This window comes from Equus caballus, chromosome 7 (genome assembly GCF_041296265.1).
Source record: "Equus caballus isolate H_3958 breed thoroughbred chromosome 7, TB-T2T, whole genome shotgun sequence".
Taxonomy (NCBI): Eukaryota; Metazoa; Chordata; class Mammalia; order Perissodactyla; family Equidae; genus Equus; species Equus caballus.
Window position 1 is genome coordinate 48,540,136 of NC_091690.1, and position 24,136 is coordinate 48,564,271.

The 24,136-nt window shown below is 45.4% G+C and overlaps 1 long non-coding RNA gene across 1 annotated transcript; it reads left to right on the forward strand.

Annotated features, from left to right (window-relative positions):
* The first annotated feature begins 196 nt into the window (after positions 1-196).
* Positions 197-22,718, forward strand: LOC138925141 (uncharacterized). The gene is made up of 2 exons (XR_011440944.1): positions 197-362; positions 21,105-22,718. It is a non-coding gene; the product is annotated as an uncharacterized lncRNA (long non-coding RNA).
* Positions 22,719-24,136: the final 1,418 nt, after the last annotated feature.

The following is a 24,136-nucleotide window of genomic DNA, read 5'->3' on the forward strand; positions in this document are numbered from 1 at the left end:
CTCCCGTTGTGTGTTTGTAAAGAAGGATCACAGTCCCCTGAGTCCCCTGCCAGCACTACCTTTCAATGCAAATATCACTGCAGAGGACGAGTTCTGGCTGGCGTTCTGCTCAGACACCTAGACTCAGGGGCTGTCACTCAGACACAAGGGGGTGAGTCTTGCGAACTGTCCAATCAGAGGCGGCGCCGGGGCAGGTGGGTGGGGCAAAGCGCCAACCCCCCGGAAATTGCTCCTGCTCCAGCCGCGCAGGGAACTGCGTCTCCCCGCCGTTAAACGCTCCAGGTGGTTCCGTTGAGTTGTGACTTGCAGGGACTGCGGGAGTCGTAGGGATGATACCTGGGGACCCAGGAGCCCTAGAAATGGTGAGTGTGCGGCCCCGGGGGTAGGACGCGGGAGGAGGGGCTGGTGGGAAGCGGCGGGGCGGGTCCGGCCTCCCGCGGTCCCCTCCTGGGTCTGCGGCCCTGAGTGCGCGGTGGCGCCGCTCGGCCCTCAGGCCCCTTCTGCCACAGCGTGGGGGCGGGGCCGGCAGCCGGGCGCCGGGCGTCCTGTGGTCCCTGCGCGAGGCCACTTGGGGCCGGAGCGTCTGTGGTCCCTGCGCGCCCGCAGCCCCGCGTGTCCCAGACGGTGCGGGACCCGCGGGGGGGGCCCGCGGGAGGGTCATCAGGACAGTCGGGCCTCGGGCTCCGGGGTCCGTGCTCGGAGGGGCTGCGGTCTGTGGGTCCCCAGGGCCTCCTTTCTCCCCAGGGGACACCCATTTTCTTCTGAATTTTCCATGTATTTGGGGAGCAGAATCTCAAATCCACGACTCTCCCCGCAGCCTAGGTCTTCCTGGGGCTGCCAATAAATCCCTAAATTCCCAACTTCTCCCCGAATTCCCAAAGGCCAGCTTCCTGCTTCTGATTCACAGCATCATAATCGACTGTTTGTCCTCCTTGTTGGATTTGAAACATTCATTATTTTAATTTAACGTTCTCTCACCGTCAATGGATGACTTTTTAAAAAAGATTTATTTGGTGCGTGCGGATATTTTACATGAGAGAAAACCCAGCCTATAACCACCTTGAAGAACGTTGTATGAAATCCTCGTGCGTCTCCCCCAGGATCTTCCTGGGCACAGACATCCTGTGGGAGGTCCTCTGGGTGCAGGTTCCTCTTGAGAAACTTTCCTGGATGATCTGTCCTGTCAGCACTGTCCCTACCTGGGTTAGTCACCTTTAAAAGATTTATTCACTTTATTTTGGTGTCAGTTTTTCAATGAAAAAAATTTATTTAATCAATATGACTTGAAACACAATATAAAATATTTCCAAAGAGGGAAGAAAGAGGTGAATTTCAGGAAAAAGAAGTACCAGTTCTACATTGCATGTACTAAATTCTTCTTTCACTTTTTTCCTCCCATCGTGGGGAGTAAGATTCTGAGGTCTGTTTATTTATCTTGGGTGAGTTCAAACAGATTTCTAGGGCTTAGACTAGCAGACCTGAAGTGTTCAAGTATGATCAATAGCTTATAAGAAAAATTTGCTGTCATGTAAATAATACCATATTAACATCATTTTTTTTCCCAGAATTCAATACATTTTTGTGGAGTTTTTTGTTAAGCCAGTAAATTGCCATACAATTTTCTTCTCTCATTTCCACATAGAAGGTAGTTTGAATGCTTTAGCTGGATGGTTCAGACACTGGGTTTGTGTATTTAAAATATCCATGGTGGCCCCAATAAACTCCAGTGGGGGCAGAGGCCTGAGGGCAGTGAATCTAAGCTAAGGCCCTTGGGCCTGCAGAGGGAAGGCCTTGAAGGCCCAGCTGTTCTTTCTGGGGAACCTCCCCCTGCAGGTGTCCTACTGCTCACACCCCCATGGAAGGAGCCTTTATCCTGAGAGGAGCTGCAGAGCCCTGGAAAGCTGGGGGTGCACGTGCTCATGGGGTGGGGAGTGATGCCCTTTCTGAGGTTGTCACTGTGGATTCCTTGGGCCTGTTTCTAGACATAATTGGAGTTTTGCCTCCACAGTGTGGGTGCACTCAGAGTAATTTGTTTACACTGAGAAAGTCTGTGAGAGTCAGGAGCTCTGGGTCCTGGATTAGGGCCCATTAATCTGGGGGGTCCATCTGAGTCAGAACCTTAAACTGGATCCAGCTGAGTTTCCTCACGGTGAGAATGGAGCCTGAGAGAGGGAGCATGTGCACTGTTCCCTGGGGAGAGGAGGGTGTGTGGGGCTCCCAGAGCTCCTTCCTGTGGCTGCTCAGGTGCCCTCCCCTCCTTCTCCAGGGACTGACCCCCTCCAGGGCTCTGTCTCCACCAGGAGAGTCAGGTACACGGAACCTTCTGACTGTGGCTTTCCTTCTGTCCTGTGGGAAACAAGCTGCTCATTTGAGATGATTCCAGTATTTGTGTTTCTTCCCTTTGGATTCCTTTATCGATGGACTAGTGCAGCCCTTTGGGTCTAGTTTCCCTTAGCACTTGGACCCTGAGACTGTAAGTTGATTGACAATAGGATGTGAGGAATGCAAGAAAGTTTTTTTCATCTTTGTCAGTTTTTCTATGTGCATGTTTCTAGAGAACGTAGATATTTAAAAGGTTAAAGCAGTTGAAATTCTATATTAAGTGATGTGAGGAGAACTTCTGAAAGCTTATGTAAATCTTTCAGAATCCAATTCACTTAAATATTCAAACTCAGAACATGATGGCGTTGTAATATGCCACTTATGCTTGAAAATACCCGCAGTGTAAGATAGAGGAAGGACAAACTAGGATACCACATGTTCTTTTAGTTAGAGATTTGAAAATTTTATTTTGTATCGTTTACACTTTTGTAAATGTTAGTCTTTACAGAAATTAAATCTTAGAATGGTGTCCTATGTATAAGAGTTAAAATTAAGGAATATAAATTTCTCTGTTTATTTGAAATGAATCTGTAAGACAGCAAAGTCTAACCTAAGCAGACTCACTGCCAACATATCCTGGTCCCCTCCTGCACTGTTACTCCAGCCACTGCCAAATGCAGTTTTGATTATGTTCTGAGCCTGCTGTTAGTGTTTCTTTATATAAAAACAAGTAATCGCAAGTGCATATTTTCCTACCCACATCTGTCCTCATAATGAGCAGTCAGACTCCACATGCTGGGTGACTGCTCACAGCTTAAGCCTCACCCACCCTCTTCCCCTTGTGCCCCCACCTGGACAAGCTGAGGAGGAAGCCTGGGTGCTCTCTCCTCTAGAGCAGGCAGGAGATTCCCACCACCCCAGCCCCTGCCTGTGTGCAGAGCTCTTGCCCCGGCCCCACCCCCAGGCCCAGTGAAGCCCCAGGCCAGGCTGCATTCTTTGCTTTCTGAGCCCTGTGAGAGCTGCTTGAGAGCCCGGCCCTGCCCTCCCCTCAGACCTCTGTTATGTGAGTCCTAAGCCTTTTCCTACCCTCTGTGTGTGTATGTGTGTCTGTGCCACACGGGTCTGAGTCTCAACAAGGGAAACACCCCTCTGCAGGTGACCATGGCAGTTGGCGCCCTGAGCCGCATGTCCAGACATGACCCCACCCATGGGTCTGTCTTCTCTTGCTCTGACTTGCTCCCCTGCTGTGCTGCCTGGTGGTGGCATGCGCTGTGGGCTGCTGCCCACTGGGGAGCTGGGCTGTGAGCTGTGCTGCCCCATCTTGCATTGTTGACCCACCAACCTCAGTTCTAGGTTGAGCTGAACAAAGTTAACAGTTTCAAGAATTTATAGGGGCTGGCCTTGTGGCCGAGTGGTTAACTTTGTGCGCTCCGCTGCGGTGGCCCAGGGTTTCACTGGTTCGGATTCTGGGCGCGGACAGGGCATCGCTCGTCAGGCCACATTGAGGTGGCGTCCCGCATGCCACAACTAGAAGGACCTGCATCTAAGATATACAACTGTGTGCGGGAGTAGATTTGGGGAGATAAAGCAGAAAAAAAAGAAGAAGATTTGCGACAGTTGTTAACTCAGGTGACCATGTTTTAAAAAAAAAAAGAATTTATAGGCATTTGGGAGCAGGAGTATGTTATTGGGGCCTCCTTAAATGAGTCCTGGGTCAGTGTCTTTGTCAGGATTTATCTGTGTGTTAGAGTGAAGCTGTGACAGGACCTGTGTGACCTGATATACCCCAGGGGTGGGGGTAGACAGGGACTATACCCTGTGCATGAGGAGGGCCCATCAGATGGTCACTCCTAAAAGAGCAGTCATTTATAAAAGGAGAAGAGAGGAGGAAAGGGAGACAGTAGGTGGCAGGGTGAGTTCACACTCCTAATAGCAGAGGGCTCCCCAGGTCCCTTCAGTACCTCTGCTGCTGCCCCTGCCTCTACTCCCACAAAGACCTTGACCTTCTGGTTTAGAGGGGACAACACCCCTGGCACCCCTCTAGCACAAGATGTTAGTTCAAACTTGACTTAAGCCCAGGGTTTAAACCCTATAAAGCAACCACTTCTCACATAGCAGGCTCCTCACCCTGATACCACTGTTTTGAGGCTCTTGTGTAGAAAAAAAGTTGTAAATACCAGGGTAGAGAGGCACTCCCTCTCCTGAAGTGTATCCCATTAGGAAGAAGAGAAAACAGGAAAGATCAGGAGGAAGGAAACATAGATAAAATACTCAAACAAAGGTCCACAATTTGACCCAATTGGAAATCCAAAATATACTAAAGGAATTTACACAGCAAAACAGATAGAGGTACACTGCTTGGCTTTTGGGCCTCTACAACATAGTTCTGAATTAATTTTGCTCTCTGATGTAATGCACTAATCCAGAAACCTTCAAGCAGTTAATCAACACCAGGTGTCATATTACTGTTATTCCTAGGATCCCACTAAATTTGAGAGAGGTGTACTTGATGATCTTAGGGGTGTTAATGAATATAACAAAGGGAACCAATAGCACAAATATTTCATCTTTAGCCATCAGAACTATGGTTTTGCCTAAATTCTCCATCATCATCACACCCATTTGTAGTAAGATATCTCGTAGTGAGCTGGGAAGCTCTGATCCAATGAGCAAGAATTAAAATTAAATGAAGTCGGGGCTGGCCCCGTGGCCGAGTGGTTAAGTTCATGCGCTCCCCTTCCGAGGCCCAGGGTTTCGAATCCTGGACATGGCACCTCTCGTCAACCCATGCTGAGGTGGCGTTCCACATGCCACAACTAGAAGGACCCACAACTAAATACACACAACTATGTACCAGGGGGCTTTGGAGAGAAAAAAGAAAAATTAAAAAAAAAAATTAAATGAAGTCTTTGCCACTTAAAAATTGGCTTGACAAATTGGAACTCCAGTGACCTTACCTGACAAAGAAAGTAGTTAGTATGGCCCATGTACATAACCCAGGGCCTTGAAGGATTGAGAACTGTACAGAAACCCTAGTTAGTGAAGGGTCGATTATTCCCAGTGCTTCTTTTCTTTCTTTTTTTTTTTCATATGAAAGTTAGCTTTATTACGTTAATAGATCTTTTACCAGCTTTATATGTGAAAGTAGCTTTGATTTTCTTTTTTTTTTTATTGAGTTAATGATAGGTTACAATCTTGTGAAATTTCAGTTGTACGTTATACACCACTTCACCCTTTGTGCCCACCCCCCCACCCCACCTTTCCCCTGGTATCCACTAAACTGTTCTTAGTCCACATTTTTAAATTCCTCATATGAGTGGAGTCATACACAGATTCTCCTTCTCTAGCTGGCTTATTTCACTTAACATAATTCCCTCAAGGGCCATCCATGTTATTGCAAATGGAATGATTTTGTTCTGTTTTGCAGCTGAGTAGTATTCCATTGAATATATGTACCACATCTTCTTTATCCATTCGTCTGTTGATGGGCACTTAGGTTGCTTCCATGTGTTGGCTATTGTTTCCCAGTGCTTCTTTTAACAGCCCATTTTTTCCTGTTTTATGAAACCTGGAAAGAATGACTAACACCTCAGAGTGGTTCACCTCAACTCGAGGCTGTGGTTGCTCCACACAGACCCCTGTACCCAGTCCCCACAGTCTGGAAATTACTCACCACAGCCAATCAGCAGTTGATAAATACCCTGCTCTCACAGGTTTGGCTGAGTCTGTTCCGTCCAGTCCTGTGTCCACAGCGTCTCAGCTGCACTTGGCCTTCCCTCTGAAGGGACATGATGCCCCTTTACTGGGTTATCCTCGTGGATCTTCCACAGCTGTGCCCTCCCACAGTCACTGCAGGTGGGGTCTGAACTGCATCCTGGTTTCTCCAAGAACACAGGTATGACATTACATTAATGACATCTCCTCTGAGGACATTCAGGACATACAAATATTGAAAAAAGGAGCTCACAGAATTGGATGAGACATTGCCACACATGTGATGTGAGGCCCTGAAAACTTTGTTAAATTTCTGGAAATCGTTTCCTAATCTGAGACCCACTCTTTCTCTGAGACCATGAAGAAATAGCTATTGTTCCTCTCAGCACTCAAAACATCTACTAGGTTCTCTTAATGTTTGGGAGGCAATATGTTCCTTGTTTACAAGTTTTACTTGACCACATTTGTGCTGATACTTACAAATTTGCCGCCTTGAGTGGGCATCCCCAGTACAGAAAGCTGGAGACTCTCTTCATACTGTCTTACAGCAAATAATCCTGTTAGTATCCTCTGAGGCTCCTTCACTATGGAGGCCTCAGTGACCTTCTGTCATGCCTCCTGGGGTACCTGTGGTTGCCTTAAGTTGTCCATAGGCTTCTGATGCAAGAACCTGCCCCAGGCCCCACACTATATGCCATTAGAGCTGCAATGACCTCTACTTATTAGGCTCTCCTGACAGTAGATGGCTCTGCACATGGGACCATCTATCGAGCAGTCCATTTAAACTTGGGACCTGGGAACAGCACTCCAAGAGCTCAACATGGCTAATAAGAACCCCTGGAGACATGATGGAGCCAAACCTGGACCCTCTGGGATAGCCTATTTGCAGGATAGGGTGGGCTACCCTATCCTCAGTTTCCTGCCAGGTGCCATGGTGTTGAAGCAGGTCACCCCTTTCCCAGACCCCCAGGGTCCCTGGGGACATCTTTATGATTCCCTGAGAGAAAAGCAATGGGAGTTCATAGGCTTTAGGGATGACATGACCACATGTGTACATGATGGAGCTCAGGCAGAGTTGCTGCTTCTCATGTCTTACTTGGGACATCTCTGATGAAGGACTGGACCCATGGGTCATCATAACTGGCCATACATCAAGCAGTCATCTTAGCACCGACCAACAATGGGTTCCAGCTGCAGACATCACAGACTATGGACAGTTCCCTGAGAGTTGCCCCTTTGTGGTAAAAGAACTCTGGGGCTCTCTTGCCTCACAGTTACCTTCAATAGAAATCAAAGTAACACTTGTCTCTACACATACAAAGGCCACATACAAAGCCTTTCCAGGACATTCTTCCACGTGGGAGCTGCAGACACTACTGATAGTAATGAAGGCACTCATTTCACTTCTCAGAATATACAGTGCTGGGCTCTTAACAAGGCGTTCAATGGAAGTTCCTCCTCTCTTCCAAGTCTCAGGATGGAAAAAACGGAAGTACAAGACCCTGGCCTCAGGTGGCCTCAGAGAGCAGCATTATGGCTTGTTGAAATAAGGTCAAATTAATTGAATGAAAGATGGTCTGTTTCTGTCATCAGTCAGTCAACAGGGATGAATATTAGTGTGTCTGTCTTTATCTTTTTTTCCTAGTAGACTACTTTTTTTTATTAAAGATTGGCACCTGAGCTAACACCTGTTGCCAATCTTCATTTTTTTTTTCTGCTTTTTGTCCCCAAATCCCCCAAGTACATAGTTGTATATTCTAGTTGTGGGTCCCTCTAGTTGCGGCACGTGGGACACCGCCTCGACGTGGCCTAATGAGCAGTGCCATGTCCGTGCCCAGGATCGAAACCGGCGAAACCCCGGGCCGCCGAAGCGAAGCGTGCAAACTTAACCACTCAGCCGGAGCTGGCCCAACTTTACTTTTTTTTAAGAGCAGTTTCACATTTGCAGAAAACTTGATAGGGAAGTACAGAGATTTCCCCCATAACCCCTCTGCCTCCACACAGTTTGCCCTATATTTTATATCTTGTATTGCTGAGGTATATTTGTTACATTTGATGAGCTAATTTGATGCATGAAAGTTCATAGTTTATATTAGTGTTGACTCTGTGTTGTACAATCTCTGGGCTTTGACTAATGTCAGATGACATGTCTTCATCATTTCTGCATCATATGGAACACTTGCACTGTCCTAAAAATCTCCTGTGCTCCCCTATTCATTCTTCCCTCCCTTCCACCCCGCACGCCCCTGGCAACCAATGATCTTTCAGTGTCTTATACTTCCATTTTTTCCAGAATGTCATGTTTGTAATCACACAGTGTGTAGCCTTGTCATACTGGCTTCTTTAACGTAGCAATATGATTTTAAAGTTTCTCTATGTCTTTTTCACTTGGTAACCTCCTTTCTACTCATCACTGAAACCAGTGATTGTTTATCCATTCCCTATTGAACTTATCTTGGTTACATCTAGGTCTTGACCATTGTGCATAAAGCTCCTATAAACATTCACGTGTAGGGATTTTGTGATCATCAGGTTTCAGCTCATTTGGGTGAATTCCAACAACATGATTGCTGCATTGTATGGTAAGTGTAGAGTTACTTTTAAGAAACTGCCTCTCTCTCAAAGCAGGCGTACCATTCTCCATTCCCTCCTGCAACGAATGAGGGTTCCTCTTGCTCTCCACCTACACCATCCTTTTGTGTTCTCAGTGTTTTTAATTTCAGCCATTGTGATAAGTATCTGGTGATATTTCATTTTTCTTTTATTTTCACTTTCATAGTTCCATATGATTTTGAGCATGTTTTCGTGTGCTTATTTAGCATTTGTATGTCATTGATGAAGTGAGTGTTCAAATCTTTTGCCCAGTTTTAACCGAGTTGTCTGTCTTTTTGTTTTGGGTACCAGTCGTTTGTTAGGTGATTTTCAAAGATTTTCTGCCAGTTTGTGGCTTCCGTTTTTATTTTCAACACTGTTTCACGAAGTGGAAGATTTTCATTTTAATGAAGGCAAACTTATCTTTTTCTACCTCGGATCTTGCTCTTGGTGGTGTATCTAGAAATTAATCACCGAACCCAAGGTCACCTAGGTTTTCTTGTTTTTTATCTTTTAGGAGTGTTATAGTTTTACATTTTATACTAAGATCTGTGATTCATTTTGAATTAAATTTTGTGAAAAATGTAAAGTCTCAGTTTTTCAATGTGACTAGATTCTCTTTTTGCAGGTGGATGGCTAGTTTTTCTGGCATTATTTGTTGGAAAGAACACGCCCCTCACCACGTGCCCCTTCCTCACTTTGCTTTCCCAGTGGAAGCTCAGTGTGGACAGCAAAGGTCTGTGCATCCTCACCCAGCTGCCGTGTCCTCTGCTGTGGTCTCCACGGTCTGGGATCCATCACCCCATGAGGTCTCCCCTGTGTGCAAACCACACACAGGTCTGCCCTATATGCCACCCTCATTGAGGCCTTGATCAGTGTCCTGCCCTGAAACATTCACTGACAAGAAGGTGGAGGCCTGGGGACCTCAGACTCCAGGTCTCCCAGCCACAGAGACATCACCATGGGGACCCAGGAAAACACTGGAAGTTCTTGGAAGAGCACACTGGGACATGGCTTAGCTCATTTCTGCCTCTTCCCTCAAAGAAACAGTAGGCATGGCCTCCAGCAAAGGAGAGAGGGCCACAACCTCCTGCACTTACGCACTTCAGAAGATGTGGAAATCCACTGCCATTTCTGCCATTTCCTTTGGAGGGGTGCCCATTGCATTCTGGGAGCCATGTGAAGCAAGGGGTCCCCTGACTGCAGAGAGTCTGGCTGAGATCGCCATTTCCCACAGACCTTGGGGCTGGAACTTTGCAGGGTGAGTCCTGATCCAGAAAAAATAAGCACCAGCCTTGGTGAGTAGGCTCCAAACTCACTCTGGAGGTGGGTTCTGAGGTGAGGGAGCCAGGCATGGTCAGCACGTGAGCCACTGAAACCACAGGGTGGAATGTTCCAAAGATCTCAGGGAGAGTGATTTAGGTACAGCCAGGTGCCTGAGGGACTCCCAGAGCTCGGACAAGGCAGAGCATCTCTTTGACATTATTGGTGGTATCGAGACTATTGTGGAACTGTGCTTGTTGGTGCAGAGCTGAAGTTTATGTGACAGAGGTGAGTATTGTGTTTGAGGGGCCTGTGTCTCATGACATGGGTTCTGGATTCTGCCATTGCCTCACCTCACAGTCATCTGGGGTTGCAAATATGAAAACAAACTCAGGAAATCTCATTTAAAATGGAGTCAAGAAGCCCTAAAGGGAGAGATCTTATGAACTACTACTCACCATAACTTGCAGACCCAAACAGGAAGAAGTGTCCCATTTTCCAACAGGAAGCTTACATTACAGACCACAGTAAGAGGAAAGATTTTCTCCTTACAGAGCAACAGCCCAGCCAATGAGAAACCACCACATTCAACCACTGTCATCACCCTGAACTCTCATTCTCCTTCCATGGACTTCTGTTCCAAACAGCCCCTCCCAGCCTCCTCCTGTCCTCTATAAGAGCAAACTTGTCTGTTGTGTTCTCTCTATCTGCCTATGGTTCATCACAGTTTGCATGTCCTTAGTTGTACTTCCTCTGTTATTCCCACATAAACTCATTTTACTGGTAAAATAACTGGCTCTTTTGATTCTAAGATCAACACAACAGAGAACATTTCCAGAGTGGACAGGTGTTGCATTTAAACATGTTTCCCAGCAAGGAGGCACAGAGTAGGCTTGAAATGGGGAACTCAAGAGCTGGAAACGGCCTCAAGACCTGCTCTGGGAAGACAGGATTTCGATGCCCAAGGGTTAGATGAGGATGCACCCAGGCAGATCCCACATGGAGAGGTGTCAGATGCACCTTTATGTTTCAGACCACCGCATTCCCAGGATACAAACTGAGAAACCTGGTGTCACTCAAAGATGGAGGCCGGGAGCCCTATCACTTTCTCTCCAGTTAAGTGAAGGACACGAGGGCAGGTGTAGCCCTAGAGGGAGCTTTCTAACTTCAGACTGAGTGCCAGGAAAAGTCTATAGTGGCCTGTGTCCTTCTTCCCCAGTCCTGCCAGTTCTTTGTAAGAAGGAACCCAAGGTGGTGGAAGGAAGTGTTGCACACGTAGCAAAGTTCAGGAGAGTTTAACATTCTCCTACCATGTGAACACATTTGTGTTGTTTTCTATTAATTGAGTTTAGTATAGACACATAATATTTTAAGAGCAGTTGTGAGTTTTCACAAATGTATAGTTACACCACCATCAGGATGGAGAACACTCCAACACCCCAAGGGAACACTCTCATGGTACACATTTGTACTGAACCCTCCCACCCTTAAGAACTCATCTCTTAGGTTTCTATGCCTTTGCCTTTTCTAGAATGTTTTATAAGTGGAACACCATGTCCCCTTATGGGTCCTGTTTGGAAACTTTGATGCCACATTTGTAAGAGTGCACCATTATATAAACCTTGTAGTGTTCTTGTGATTTTGAAATTTTTGACAGTGCCCATTATGTCTTCAAAACTGAGAGATTCCTCTGCTATGAGTTCTGTGAATTTGGGTAAGACCTTTTGCTTAACTTTCTTTGTATCATGGAAGGAAGGATGGGCACAGGGGATCAAATGAGATACTAATAATCATCACATCACATAATCTCTACACTCCTAGGAAAACATAAATAGCACTGAAAAAAAGGAACACGTTTGGATTTCCCTTGTTTAGTAAAACAAAAGCTGTCATTTTGTTTGTTTGTTTGTTTGTTTTTTAAAGATTGGCACCTGAGCTAACATCTGTTGTCAATCCTCTTCTTTTTTTTTCTTCTTCGTCTTCTCCCCAAAGACCCCCAGTACATAGGTTTATAATCCAGTTGTAGGTCCTTCTGGTTGTGCTATGTGGGATGCCACCTCACCATGGCTTGAGGAGCAGTGCAATGTCCACACCCAGGATCCGAACCAGCGAAACCCTGGGCCACCAAAGTGGAGCACACGAACTTAACCACTTGGCCATGGGGCCAGCCCAAAGCTGTCACATTTTACCCTCTCTTCCGTAACATCTCCTGGAAATGTAAACATATGGAAATGATCCCTGAAAACAGTAAAAATGGGATTTGGAGTCTTTGTGCATCATGGAAACAAAAACCTCCCAGCTACTCCTCTTATAAAAAGGCATTGGAGGGCTGGCCTGCTGGCGTAGTGGTTAAGTTTATGTGCTACACTTCAGGCAGCCTGATTCTTGGGTTTGGAGCCCAGGCATGGACCTAGCACAGCTCATCAAACCACCCTTTGGTGGCACCCCACATAAAATAGAGGAAGATTGATTGGCACAGATGTTAGCTCAGCGACAATCTTCCTCAAGCAAAAAGAGGGAGATTGGCAACAGATGTTAGCTCAGGGCCAATCTTCCTCACCAAAAAAAAAGGGGGGGGGGGGGGCATTGGAAATTTCCCAGTTTGAGGATGTCAAATTTACCTCCTTTGCCAGCATATGGGATATTACTCAAAATGATACTGTGTGTCTGTCTACAGGTCACCTCAGTCATTGCTTAGATCATTACCCTCTAAACATTCACAGCTTTTTAGTGTTTTAACCAGGAAATCACACTGAACTTGCACAGATATCATTCTTCTTAGAGGAAAACCCATGATGGGCTACAACTGTGCAGATGACCAGAACCCTTCCTCAAACTGGGAGAAACTCAAAGGTTTCATGGGGTACAAATTGTGTCAGTCTGAATAGCAGCAAAATGATGTGCTAAATCAAAAGGCAAATTCAAATCCTTTCTACTGAGTTAAACAGAAACATAAATACCACCAATACCATGGCCCAAAGCAATGGCAGTCTCGAGTTCCAGATACCCATGTATCTGGATTGTGATCAAATAGCACATGCAGTGAAAGGTTTAACCACGGCTAAAATGAAGATGCACTCTGTCTATGCCTTTATCTTTATGGAGAATCTTTACTGTTAATCTCAAGAATGCAGGACTTTTGGTATTGCTGTCCAGTGTTTACATCCATGTATTAGATGGTGGGAAAACAATGATATCAATGTTGACATCCTCATTCACTGAGGCCCCTACCTACCATAGAGAAGATATGCATCCATGAATGGATGAATGGATACACAAGTTGTGGTATATTTATATAGATCATGGAGTATGAGTCAGCCATAAAAAACAACGAAATCCTACAATTTGTGAAAACATGGATGAAACTTGAAGCCATTATGCTAGTGAAATAAGTCAGACAGACAAAGACAAATACATTATGATCCCACTTATATATGGAATCTAAAAAAAACAACAACAAAAACAAACTCATAGAAAAAGAAATCAGATTTTGTTTACCAGAGGTGAGGGGAGGCGATTAGGGGAACGTAATCAGAAGCTACAAACTTCTAGTTATAAGATAAATAAGTACTAGGGATGTAATGTACAACATGACAACTACAGCTAACACTGCTGTAGATACACAGGAAACCTGTTAAGAGAGTAAATCCTAAGGGTGCTCATCACAAGAACATTACTCTTTTCTTCTTTCTTGTATTGTATCTATACGAGAAGATGGATGTTAGCTGACCTACTGTGGAAGGCATTTCACCATATGTGTAAATCAAACCATTATGTGGTACAGCTTAAATTTATACAGTCATATGTGTCAGTTTTTTTCTCAATAAAAGTCAGGAAAAAAAGAGTCAGAGACTTCAGGTTTCTGGTCTGTCATGTAAGGAGCTTAAACCTAGGTTCCAGTCCTCAGAAGCAAACACCCAAGAAACTTGAAGTCGACAACTCTTCCATCAGAGAATTGAGGTCACAGGGTAAACCACTGTCTCCACAACTAGATAGAGAGAGACACAAAAAAGTAGCCATTTAAAAGTATACCCAAAATATTCTATTCTTAATATGGCATGCCCTAAAAACAATCTATCTAACAAGAGTGTAACTGACTTGGATTGTCCAAGAGCCAAACTGACCTTGGGGGAGGGAAATAGCCAACTTGAGCCTCTTCTAGATTTTTCTCTTCTCAAAGGTGGGGCAATTGTGAAGATGAGGGGATTTTTCCCCTCCTGACATCAAATATTTGGTGGCTCTTACAATGCCAGTTCTCCAACTCTACATCACCAAAGAGGTGTCCAACAGTTCAGTTCACTTCTAACAGTAACCACCCAGAGTTCACATCAGACTCCATGGGGTAAGAGCTCAGTCCCACAAACCGCCCCTTTTTTAGATACCAACCACAATGGGGTTCCCAGGCTACCAACATTTCTACTCAGCTGTCTACAAATTCATTGATTCTCTCAACACTTCATTACATTTGGTAATTTACTGAACAATTCTGAGACCTCAGCAAAGTGCTTTAATTACTATTACTGGTTTACTATAAAGAATACAACTCAAGAAAAGACTAAAGGTTTTGATACATAGGGCAAAGTAGAGTCATGGTATGGGTGAGGGGAGTGGAGGCGGAGGGGGCGGCAGAGATTCCACATCCTCTCTGGACACTCCACCCTCCCAGCACCTGCATGTGTTCACCAACCCAGAAAATCTCTGAATTCTGTCTTTAAGGGTTTTGATTGAGGGTTTGCTACATAGGCACAATTTATTAAATCATCAGCCATTGGTGATTAACTCAGTCTCTAGCCCCTCTCCTTCACACAGGGGCTGGGAGTAGTTCTAAGCCTCTAATCAAGGCTTAGTGTTTCTTGTGTCCAACCCCCATCCTGAAGCCATCTAGGAGCTGGCCCAGAGTTACCTCATTAAAACAGAAGACACTGTATCACCCTTCTCACTCAAGTAATTCCAAGGACTTCAAGAGGTTTTTGCTAGGAACTGAGGACAAAGATCAAACATCTTTCTTATTACATCACAGAAGGTCAAGCCCAGGGACACAGGCTCACTAACAGATTGAGACCAAATCACTGGACTGGAGAATGCTTCCCCTCTGCCCACACCTCCCTCTATATCAGCTGGGCTCTTGTTCAGTATTAGTGAACTGCACTGAAAGAACTAGATGCTTTTTACTAACATCAGGAGGAAGGCAAGGATGTTCCTTCACATCACTCCTAGTCAACCTTGTACTGGAATAATTAGTTAATGCAACTAGACACAAAAAGGAAATAAAATGTACATAGACTGGGAAGTAGGAAATTAAACTGTCCTTCTGGCACAAGATTGTCTATGGAGAAAATCTCAGAGAATCCCCAATAACAAAGAACACCCCTTGAACTAAGAAGAGAGTAGAGGAAGGTTAAAAGGTAAAATGTTAATATACAAAATCCTATTCTCTACAGATCCACACAAAGGACCAAAGGCAATTCAATGGGAAAACATAGCCTTTTCAACAAATAATGCCAGAAAAACTGGCCACTCACATGCCAAAAAGAAAAGAATCTTTACACTTTTACACTTTTGTCAAAAATTAGTTGAAAATGAATTGGGCTTGCCCAGTGGCATAGTGGTTAAATTTACATGCTCCACTTTGGCGGCCCAGGATTCTTGGGTTCAAATCCCGGGTCTGGACCTGTGCATCACTCACTAAACCATGCTGTGGTGGTGTCCCACATAAACAATAGAGGAAGACTGGCACAGATGTTAGCTCAGGGACAATCTTCCTAACAAAAAAAAAAGAAAGAAAATGAATCATAGATCTTAGTATAAATGTAAAATCATAACACTCCTAAAAGATAACACAGGAGAAAATCTAGATGACCTTGCGTTTGGTGATTAATTTTTAGATACAACACACAAAGCAAGATCCAAGATAGAAAAGAATTAGATTGACTTCCTTAAAATGAAAATCATTTGATCAGTGAAACACAGTGTTACGTGAATGAAAATACAAGGCACAGACTACAGATAATCTTTGGAAATTACTTATCGTTTAAAGGACTGGTACCCAAACATCTAAAGAACTCCTAAAACTCAACAAAAAAGAATACAAACAACCAAGTTAAAATGAGCAAAAGATCTGAACACACACTTCAACAAAGACACATAGATGATAAATAAGCACATGCTCAAAATCAAATGTCACTAGGAAATTGCAAATAAAAGAAGAATGAGATATCACCAGACACTTATTACAATGGCTGAAATTAAAAGCACTTTCAACACTGAACAGTGATGAAATGGAGAGCAACAGGAACCTTCACTCGTTGCTGGTAGGAATGGAGAATGGGATGCCTACTTTTGAAGAAAGGCAGTTTCTGAAAACAAAGCCTGCTTTTAGCATGTGATACAGTGATCATGTTCTTCAAACTTAACCCAAATGAGTTGAAAACTGATGTTCACAAAAATCCCTACATGTGAATGTTTTTAGGAGCTTTCTAATTTTCAAGACCTAGATGTAATCAAGGTAATTTCAGTAACTGAATGGGTAAACAATCACTGGTACTTCCATAGGATAAAATATCCTTCAGTGATGAATACAAATGAAGTTATCAACCCAAAAAGACATGCAGAAACTTTAAAATAGTATTGCTAATGAAAGAAGCCAATATGACAAGGCTACACACTGTGTGATTCCAAGCATGTGACATTCTGGAAAAGATAAAAGTATAAGACACTGGAAGATCATTGGTTTCCAGGGATCTAGGGGTGGAAGGGAGGGATGAATGAATGGTGGAGCACAGGAGATTTTTAGGACACTTCCAGTGTTCCATATGACACAGAAATGATGCAGACATGTCATTTGACATTAGCCAAAGCCCAGGGATTGTATAACACAGTCAACACTAATGAAAACTATGAACTTTCATGCATCAAATTAGCTTAACAAATGTGACAACTGTATGACAGTGATACAAGATATAAAACATAGGGCAAACTGAATGGAGGTAGAGGGTTATGTGGGAAATCTCTGTACTTTCTGATCAAGTTTCCTGTAAACCTAAAACTGACCCTAATAAAAAGAAAAGTCAACTACGAAAAAAAAGGTAAAGACAGGCATATTAACATTCACCCCTGATCACTGACTGATGACAGAAACAGACCATCTTTTGTTCCATTAGTTTGAACATTTTTCGAAAGGCCATAATGGTGCTCTCTGAGGCCTGCAGCCTGAGATTTGGAAGAGAGAAGAAACTTCCATTGAATGTCTTGTTAAGAGCCCAGCATTGTATATTCTGAGAAGTGAAATGAGTGCCTTCGTTACTATCAGTAGTGTCTGCAACTCCCACCTGGATAAGGAGTGTCCTGGTGAGGCTTTGTGTGTGGCCTTCGTGAGTGTAGAGACAAGTGTTACTGTGACTTCTATTGTAGGTAACTGTGAGGCAAGAGATCCCCGGAGTTCTTTTACCACAAAGGAGCTCCTCAGGGAGTCAGCCATGGTCTGTAACGTCTGCAGGTGGAGCCAGTTGTTCCTCAGTGCTAAGATGACTGCTTGATGTATGGTCAGTGTGATGATCTCTGTGTCCAGTCCTTCATCAGAGGTACAATTAGGAAAGGAAAAGCAACTCTGCCTGAGCTCCATCATCTACGAATGAGGTGCTGTTGTCCTTAAAGTCCATGAACTCTCATTGCTTTTCTCTCAGGGAGTCCTAAGGAGCTCCCCAGGGAGCCTGGGGGTCAAAAGGGGAGATGATCTTTTCCAACACCAAGGTACCTGCCCAGGGACTGAGAGCACAGTTCTGCAAAGAGGATATCTCAGAGGGCCCAAGTTTGGCTCCATCATATCTCTAGGAGGTCTCAGTAGTCATGCTGAGCTCTTGGGGTGCTGTTTCCAAGTTCCAAGGCAATATCGACTGCTGGATAGAGGGTCCCATGCTCAGGGCCATCTACTGTCAGGATAGCCTTGTAAGTAAAGGTCATTGCAGCTCTAATGGCATATAGTGTGGGGCCTAGGGCTGGTTCTTGCATCAGAAACCTATGGGCAACTTAAGGCCACCATGGGCACCCCAGAAGGAGTGACAGAAGGTCACTGGGGGCCTCTTTAATGGCTCTACCTCTGATGGCACTAACAGGACTGTTTGCTGTATGACAATTTGAAGAGAGTCTCCAGACCTTTGTGGTAGGAGTGCCCACTCAGGTGGCAAATTAGCAAGTTACAGCACAAAGAGGCTCAAGTAAAATTGGTAAACAAGGAATATACTGCCTCCCAAACATCAAGAGAACCTAGCAGATGTTGTGGGTGCTGAGAGGAACAATAGCTATTTCTTCATGGTGTCAGAGAAGGAGCAGGTCACGGATTATCAAATAATTTCCAGAAATTAAAAAAAGTTGTCAGGGCCTCACATTATGTGTGGCAATGTCCATCCACTTTTTATGAGCTCCTTTTTTTCAATATTTACATGTCCTGTATGTCCTCAGAGATGTCAGTAATGTAACATTGTCCCTGTGTTCTTGGAGACACTAGGATGCAGTTCAGACCCCACCTGCAATGACTGTGGGAGGGCACAGCTGTGGAAGATCCACGAGGAGAACCCAGTAAAGGGGCATCATGTCCCTTCAGAGGGAAGGCCAAGTGCAGCTGAGAGGCTGTGGACACAGGACTGGACAGAATAGACTTAGCCAAACCTGTGAGAGCAGGATGTTTATCAGTTGCTGATTGGTTGTTGTCAGTAATTTCCATAATGTTGCAGACTGCATATAGAGGTCTCTCTGGTGCAAACATATCTGCAAGATTGAGGTAAACCACTTTCAGGTGTCAATCATTCTTTCCAGGTTTAATAACAGGAAAAATTGGGCTGTTAAACACTGGGAAAAACCAACCCTTCGCTAACTAGATTTTGTACAGTTTTCAGTCCTTCAAGGACCTGTATAATTTACATTGGGTCATATTAACTACTTGATTTGGGGGTAAGGTCCCTGGGGTCCCAATTTGTCAAGCCACTGTGTAAGTGGCAAAGACTACACTGAATTTTAAACTCTTGCTCATTGGATCAGAGCTTCTCAGGTCACTATGGTATATTTTAGGACAACGGGTGTTATGACCATAGAGAATTTAGGCAAGACCATAGTTCTGATGGCTAAAGATGAAATACTTGTCCTATTTGTCCTCAATATTATATTCATTAACAACCCTAAGATCATCAGGGGCACCTTCCTTAAATTTAGTGGGATCCCAGGTGTAAATGTAAATTGACACCTAGTATTGACTAACTGCTTGAAGGTTTCTGAACTAGTGCATTACATCAGAGAGCAAAAGTAATTCAGAATTATGTTGTAGAGGCCCAAAAGCCAGGCAGTGTACCTTGATCTGTTTTGTTGTGTAAATTCCTTTAGTATATTTTGGATTTCCAATTGGTTCAAAGTGTGGACCTTTCTTTCAGTATTTTTCTCTTTTCTTCCCTCCCTCTTCTCCTTCCAAGTTTTGTTTTCTTGGTCACTGGATATACTTTGCGGGAAACGACATCCTCTCTACCCTGGTATTTAAATATTTTTTTCTTACCAAGAGCCTCAAAACAGTGCCATAAGGTTTAGGAGCCTCCCCGATGACAACTGGATGCTTCACTGAGTTTAAGGTCCCTGGACTCAAGTCAGGATTGAACAAATCTGTTTGCTGTGTCACAAAAGTGCCATTGGTATTGTCCCCCGTAGCCCTGAAGGTCAGGATCTTTGTCACAGTAGAGGCAGCAGCAGGGGTACTAAAGGGTCCAGGTGAGCCCTCTGCTATCAGGACTAGGGACTCACCCTCTATCTACTGGCTGCCCTTCCCCCTCTCTTCTTTTTCTTTTTCAAACTGACTGTTCTTTCAGGGGTGACCATGGCCCTCCTCTTGCACAGGGCTTAGTCCCCTGGTGCCACCCCATCCCTGGGGTATGTCAGGCCAACTCAGCCTCTGTCACAGCTTCACTCTAACACACAGATAAATCCCATCAAAGACACTGAAACAGGACCACTTTAAGGAGACCCCAGGGGCCAGCCCCATGGAGTGGTTAAGTTCACCACTCTACTTTGCTGGCCTGGGGTTTTGCCATTTTGGATCCTGGGGGCAGATGTGGCACCAATCTCAAGCCACGCTGGGGCAGCGTCCCACATAGGACAACCAGAGGCACTCACAACTAGAATAGACAACTGTGTGCTGGGGGGTTCCGGGGAGGAGAAGCAGCAGGAGGAGGATGGGAACGGGGAGGGGGAGGAGGGGATTGGGGAGGGGGAGGAGGAGGAGAAGGGGAAGGGGAGAGGAAGGAGAGGGAGGAGGGGCAGGGGAGGAGAAAAAGATTAAAAAATAAAATAAGGAGATCCCAATCCCAAAATCCTGCCCTGAAATGATTGTGAATTCTTGAAACTGCCAACCCTGTTCAGCTGAACCTGGAACTGAGGTTGGTGGGTCAACAATGAAACACAGGGCAGCACAGCTCACAGCCCAGCTCCCCAGCAAGCAGCAGCCCACAGTGCATGCCACCGCCAGGCAGCAGAGCAGGGGAGCACCCCCAGCTTTCCAGGGCTCTGTAGCTCCTCTCAGGATAAAGGCTCCTTCCATGGGGGTGTGAGCAGTAGGACACCTGCAGGGGGAGGCTCCCCAGGAAGGACAACTGGGCCTTCAAGGCCTTCCCTCTGCAGGCCCAAGGGGGTCTCAGCCTAGATTCACTGCCCTCAGGCCTCTGCCCACACTGGAGTTTTCTTGGACCACCACTGACACCTCAAATGACACAAATCCAGTGTTTGAACAATTCAGCTAAAACACTGAAACCAATGTTTATGTGGAAATGAGGGAAGAAAATTTTACTGCATTTTGCTGGCTCAACAAGAAACCCCACAGGAATGTACTGCATTTCTGCAGGGGGGTGGGGGGAGGTGTTAATTATTTCCTTGACAAGAAATTGTTTTATAAACTGTTAATCACACTTGAGCACTTCAGGTCTAGGCCCTTGAAATCCACTTGAACTCACCCAAAATAAGAGAACGGACCTCGGAATATTAGTAACATGCTCGGGGCGGAAAAAAAGAAAAACAATTTTTAAATCAAGCAATGTAAACCTGTAATGTTTTATTGTTTCTGAAACTCACCTCTTTCTTTCCTCTTTGGAGATATTTTATATTGTCTTTCAAGCTGTATTGATTAAATAAATTTTATTCATAGAAAAACTGCAACTAAAATAAAGTGAATACATATTTTACAGGACACACCCCAGGGAGGGGCAGCACTGACAGGACAGATCGCCCGGAAAAGTTTCTCAAGAGGAACCTGCAGCAAAGGACTGCCAGCTGCGCGTCGGCGCCCAGGACGCAGCCTGGAGGAGAGGCGGGAGGAGCTCGCACCACGCGCCTCCAGGGGGATGCGCTACTTTCTCTCAAGAAGAACATCCACCAACGAGGAATAAACCCTCTTAAAAGAGCCGCCCACTGACTACGGAAAAGTGATAAACAACTAAAATATCGGGTCTCTTTGTGGTTGATAATGATGCTGTGAACCGGGGACCGGAAGTTGGCGTTCAGGAACGTGAGGAGGGATCTGGAAATTCAGGGATTTATTGTCGGTCCTGGAAGAGCTGGGGGCACAGGGTCGCGGATAGGAGACCCTGCTCCCCAAACATTCAGAAAACTCGGGAGGAAACGGGTCCCCTCCGAGGAGAAAGGAGGCCCTGGGGCCCCACAGACCGCAGCCCCTCCGCGCACGGACCCCGGAGACCGACGCCCGACTGTCCTGCGGACCCTCCCGCGGGCCCCGCACCGTCTGGGACACGCGGGGCTGCGGGGGCACAGCGGCCCAGAGACGCTCCGGCCCAAGTCGCCGCGCGCAGGGACCACAGGACGCCCGGGCCCGGCTGCCGGCCCCGCCCCCACGCTGCGGCCTGAGGGGCCTGAGGGCCCAGCGGCGCCACCGCGGACTCGGGGCCGCAGAGCCCGGAGGGGACCGCGGGAGGCCGGGCCCGCCCCGCCGCTTCCCACCAGCCCCTCCTCCAGAGTCCTCATCCCGGGGCTGAACTCTCACCATTTCTAGGGCTCCTGGGTTCCCCGGCGTCCTCCCTACGACTCGGTACAGGTTACGGCACGACAGAGTCCGCGGCAGAGCACCGTGGGGCCTTTAAAGGCAGGCGACCGGTGGACAGAGCGACAGGAAGTCGTGAGTGGTTGTGGGGCGTCGCCCCGCCCACCTGCCCCTCGGGGGGATGGAGATAAAGTCTCTGAGCCAACCCAGAGCTGGAAGTGGTCATCTCTCGGGATTTTCCCACTGAAAAGCGTTGCTACGAGGCCACTCGGGGAACTGTGACCGTTCTTTGCAAACACACTTAAAATCACCTCCCCATATGTAATAGTCTGACTCCACTCTAAACTTTGATCTTCCACCCAGCGCTTCCCCACCCTCTCCTGTCAGACTTTAAGGAATCCTGTGGCCTCCCAAGCCCTCAGCCCTGGTGGGAAGTTGGAACCGGCAGCCCTAGCTGGGCGCAGGGTCTCTTCTCAGTCTACCACAAGGTGTGAGGTGTGTTCATTTAAGTCTCAGGTGTACGTTTTACCCTGGAGGGAAATTTACTTTAGATCGTTTTTTGAGTGTATCCTGAAAGAACTTTGAAATGTAAAAGGCTATAGTATCCCTAAGGTAATTCAATTTCTATTTGGACTGTTATAACTAAAAAACAAGAAAAGGTTATGTCAATGTGGGATGTGCTGGAAAATATTCATATGAGTAAGAGATTGGGATGTAAAACTCCTTTTGAATTGCAAAACTCAATGCATTTATCCACTTACCTGAACTTTTTTTTTTTTTGAGAAACAATACACATACAATGGAACCCTTTAATGTGTATAACTCACTAGTCTTCAGTATATTGACAGATACTGTGCAATTGTAACCGCAGTCAATTTCAGAATATTTCCATCCATTAAAAAGAAATCCCGGGCTGGCCCCGTGGCCGAGTGGTTAAGTTCGCGCACTCCGCTGCAGGCGGCCCAGTGTTTCGTTGGTTCGAATCCTGGGCGCGGACATGGCACTGCTCATCAAACCACGCTGAGGCAGCATCCCACATGCCACAACTAGGTGGACCCACAACGAAGAATATACAACTATGTAACGGGGGGCTTTGGGGAGAAAAAGGAAAAAGATAAAATCTTTAAAAAAAAAAAAAAAAAAAGAAATCCCTCTACCCTTGACCTTTCACTACCCTATCTTCCCACCATCCTCCTCCAAGCAACAGCCGTAGACAGCCACTACTCTGTTTTGTGTCTATAAATTTCCGTATTTGTTGACTTTCATATAAATGAAATTGTATAATATGTGGTCTTTGTGTTTGAATTCATTCATGGTATAATTTTTTCAGGGAATGCCATGATGTAGCATGAATCAATACTTCATTTTTTTTTTTTCAGATATAATTGACAAGCAACATTATATTTGTTTCAGATGTACCACAATAAATCTAGTTAACATCCATCACTACACAGAGATATAAATTTCTTTTCTTGTGCTGAGAACTCTTAAGATCTACTCTCTGAGCAGCTTTTAAATATACAATTCAGTATTATCAACTATAGTCACCATGCTGTACATTATATCTCCTTGACTTGTTTATTTTATAACATGAAGTGTGTACCTTTTGATCACCTTCTATATTTATTGCATAAAAGTTACATCTAGGGCCGGCCCCGTGGCCGAGTGGTTAAGTTCATGCACTCCACTTTGGTGGCCCAGGGTTTCACTGGTTCAGATCCTGGGCGTGGACATGGCACCGCTCAGCAAGCCATGCTGAGGTGGTGTCCCACATGCTACAACAAGAAGGACTCACAACTAAAAAATAGACAACTATGAACTGGGGGGATTTGGGGAGAAAAAAGGAAAAAAAAGTTACATCTTATCCCTATTTAAGTGTATAGTTCAGTAGTGTGAAGTACACTGACATTGTGAAACCAATCTCCAGAACTCTTTTCATCCTGCAAAACTGCTACTCTCTGTATTAAACAACAGCCCACTTGCCCTTGACGACCAGGCCCTGACAACCAGTGTCCTGATGTCTCTATGAATCTGACTACTCTAGGTACCTCCTATCAGTGGAATCATACAGTTTTTGTCCCCCAAAACAGAATCAACACAACACTTCAAGCTCTTTTGGGAAGTCAGTGTTATCCTGATACCAAAATCAGACAGAAATATCACAGGAAAAACTACAGGCTTCTTTCCTTTGTGAGTATGGATCCAAAGAACCTCAGCTAATAC